This window comes from Salmo trutta, chromosome 10 (assembly GCF_901001165.1).
Source record: "Salmo trutta chromosome 10, fSalTru1.1, whole genome shotgun sequence".
NCBI classification, from domain to species: Eukaryota; Metazoa; Chordata; class Actinopteri; order Salmoniformes; family Salmonidae; genus Salmo; species Salmo trutta.
Window position 1 is genome coordinate 11,642,534 of NC_042966.1, and position 3,947 is coordinate 11,646,480.

A 3,947-nucleotide genomic window follows, 5' to 3' on the forward strand; every position below is an offset into this window, starting at 1 on the left:
ATAGAAGTTTATGGCCTGTATCACTAGTGTCCTGCCTAGCAGTAAAGAACGATGTTTGTACAGATGGGTACAGTGCCTTGCAAAAGTATTAATCCCGCTTGGCGTTTTTCATATTTTGTTGCATTACAACCTGTAATTTAAATAGATTTTTATTTGTATTTCATGTAATGGACATACACAAAATAGTCCAAATTGGTGAAGTGAAATGAAAAAAAATTACTTGTTTCAAACAATTCAAAAGAAACATAATTGGAAAAGTGGTGCGTGCATATGTATTCACCCCCTTTGCTATGAAGCCCCTAAATAAGATCTGGTGCAACCAATTACCTTCAGAAGTCACATAATTAGTTAAACACCTGTTATGGCTGGGGGTTCGACAACATCCGGTGAAATTGCAGAGCGCGAAATAAAAAAAATATTATTAGAAATATTATTAGAAATAAACTTTCATTCACAAGTGCAATACACCAAATTAAAGCTTAACTTCTTGTTAATCTAGCCTCCGTGTCAGATTTCAAAAAGGCTTTACGGCGAAAGCAAACCATGCGATTATCTGAGGACAGCACCCCATCAAACAAACACATGACAATCACATTTCAACCAGCCAGGCGCGACACAAAACTCAGAAATAACGATATAATTCATGCCTTACCTTTGAAGAACTTCTTCTGTTGGCACTCCAAAATGTCCCATAAACATCACAGATAGTCCTTTTGTTCGATTAATACCGTCGTTATATCCACAAAATGTCCATTTATTTGGCGTGTTTGATTCAGAAAAACAACAGTTCCAACTCGCCCAGCATGACTACAAATTATCTAATAAGTTACCTGTAAACGCTGTCCAAACATTTCAAACAACGTAAATAATCAATAAAATTCAAGACGGGATAAACTGTGTTCAATACCGGATAAAAACAATGTGAAGCGCGTGACCTGGAGCGCGCATGAAAACAGTATAGTCCACTCGGCTGGACCCTCGTTCTGAATAGCCGTACTTCTTCATTTCTCATAAAGAAAAACATCAACCAATTTCTAAAGACTGTTGACATCTAGTGGAAGCAATAGGAACTGCAACCAAGTGCCACAGTAATCTAGGTTCCCATAGAAAACCAATTGAAAACAGAGTCACCTCAACAACAAAATAATTCCTGGATGGTTTGTCCTCTGGGTTTCGCCTGCCAAATAAGTTATGTTATACTCACAGACATTATGTTAACAATTTTAGAAACTTTTGAGTGTTTTCTATCCAAATCTAACAATTATATGCATATCCTAGCTTCTGGGCTGGAGTAGCAGGCAGTTTACTTTGGGCATGCTTTTACATTTACATTTTAGTCATTTAGCAGATGCTCTTATCCAGAGCGACTTACAGTAGTGAATGCATACATTTCATACATTTTTTTTTTATTCCGTACTGGTCCCCGTGGGAATCAAACCCACAACCCTGGCGTTGCAAACAAAATGCTCTACCAACTGGGACCTTTTCATCCGGACGTGAAAGTACTGCCCCCTATTAAATTAAATAAAGTCTACCTGTGTGCAATCTAAGTGTCACATGATCTGTCACATGATCTCAGTACATATACACTTGTTCTGATTGTTCTTAACCACATAGGAAGCGGAACCATGAAGACCAAGGAGCTCTCCAAACAGGTCAAGGACAAGGTTGTGGAGAAGTACAGATCAGGGTTAGGTTATAAAAAAAGATCAGAAACTTTGAACATCCCACCGAGCACCATTAAATCCATTATTAAAAATTGGAAAGAATATGGCACCACAAGAAAACTGCCAAGAGAGGGCCGCCCACCGAAACTCACGGACCAGGCAAGGAGAGCATTAATCAGAGGCAACAAAGAGACCAAAGATAATCCTGAGGAGCTACAAAGCTCCACAGCGGAGATTGGAGTATCTGTCCATAGGACCACTTTAAACCATACACTCCACAGAGCTGGTCTTTACAGAGGAGTGGCCAGAAAGAAAGCCATTGCTTAAAAAAGAAATAAGCAAACATGTTTGGTCTTCGCCAAAAGGCATGTGGGAGACTCCCCAAGCATATGGAAGAAGGTACTCTGGTCAGATGAGACTAAAATTGAGCTTTTTGTCCATCCATGCAAACGATATGTCTGGTGCAAACCCAACACCTCTCATCACCCCGACAACACCATCCCCACAGTGAAGCATAGTGGTGGCAGCATTATGCTGTGGGGATGTTTTTCATCGGCAGGGACTGGCAAACTGGTCAGAATTGAAGGAATGATGGATGGCACTAAATACAGGGAAATTCTTGAAAGAAACCTGTTTCAGTCTTCCAGAGATTTGAGACTGGGACAGAGGTTCACCTTCCAGCAGGACAATTACCCTAAGCATACTGCTAAAGCAACACTCGAGTGGTTTAAGGGGAAACATTTACATGTCTTGGAATGGCCTAGTCAAAGCCCAGATCTAAATCCAATTGAAAATCTGTGGTATGACTTAAAGATTGCTGTACACCAGCGGAATCCATCCAACTTGAAGGAAATAGAGCAGTATTGCCTTGAAGAATAGGCAAAAATCCCAGTGGCTAGATGTGTCAAGCTTATACAGACATACCCCAAGAGGCTTGCAGCTGTAATTGCTACAAAGGTGGCTCTACAAAGTATTTACTTTGGGGGGGTGAATAGTTATGCATGCTCAAGTTTTCAGTTTTTTTGTCTTATTTCTTGTATGTTTCACAATAAAAAATATTTTGCGTCTTCAAAGAGGTAGGCATGTTGTGTAAATCAAATGATACAAACCCCCCAAAAATCTATTTTTATTCCAGATTGTAAGGCAACATAATAGGAAAAAATGCCAAAGGGGTGAATACTTTCGTAAGAAACTGTAGAAGGAGACTCAGCATATGAGGAACAGTTTAATATCAGTGCTTGTGTGAAAAGTTGTTTGTCTGAATGCAGCTGTATCGACCCTTTGGGAAGAAATAAACTTGGTTAAGCTTCTCTAGTGTCTGTGAGTTATTTACTCTGAAAATTAGAACCTAACACTATAGCACCCCCCCCCCCCCCCCCCCCCCCCCCGAAGGTGGATTGTCTGCCGGTCTGGTTGTTGTTTAGCATAACACAAACAAACAGCTCAGAAAATTGTTTAGTGCCAAGGAGGTTTGTTCTGGTGGGTGGCATGTTCCACAGTTGTGTTAGCCTTTGGGTTTTATGTACATATGTAATGGTTGAACCAGAAGCGGAGCTAGTGCGAGGGCCATGGCAAAATGTATATATAATACGATATATCATATAATTTGATTAAATCCTGGAATTGGTCTGAGCTGGTGTTGCTTATTTTGTCTGTTGCTGCTATCTATTCAGGGACCAGGGTCTTCAAAATCATGATTTATTTATTTAGTAAGTTTGTTATTTTACTTAAAACTTAAACTACTTTTGGTGTCTTACTAATAGCCTACTTCATACAGTATCAAAGCAAGATGAAATCATTTTCCAGAAAATTATAAAAGAAATTAAGCAGATTGTTTAGCCAAGCCTTTTCAATGTTTATCCGTTTCACAGCCAAGAAGCTATTATAGGCCATTGTTGAACATGTAAGTACTGTAATGAAGCAGGCTACGTCATTTTCAAACATTTTCCAAAATGCAATTAGCGGGAAAACACCGTTTTAAAGCGCAACTGATGCAAGCGGTTACATGTGATAGAGGTGAAAATCCCTGTTAGAAACTTAGAAAGAGGAGGAATCTAAAGATGCAACAAGTAGGATGGGTTGCTAATATGACTAGGATTGTGCCTTTGGCTTCTGGACAATGAAAGAAAGTTGATATGAAAATGAATAGAACAAGAGAGAAATGCTGGTTTCAATGGCATAATGAGGAATCTTTCTAAAATAATTCCCTAAATGTTTCTATGGTTGGATTGTGGCTCTAGGATACTTTGAAGCAAAGTATGCCTCGTAATAGACTATATA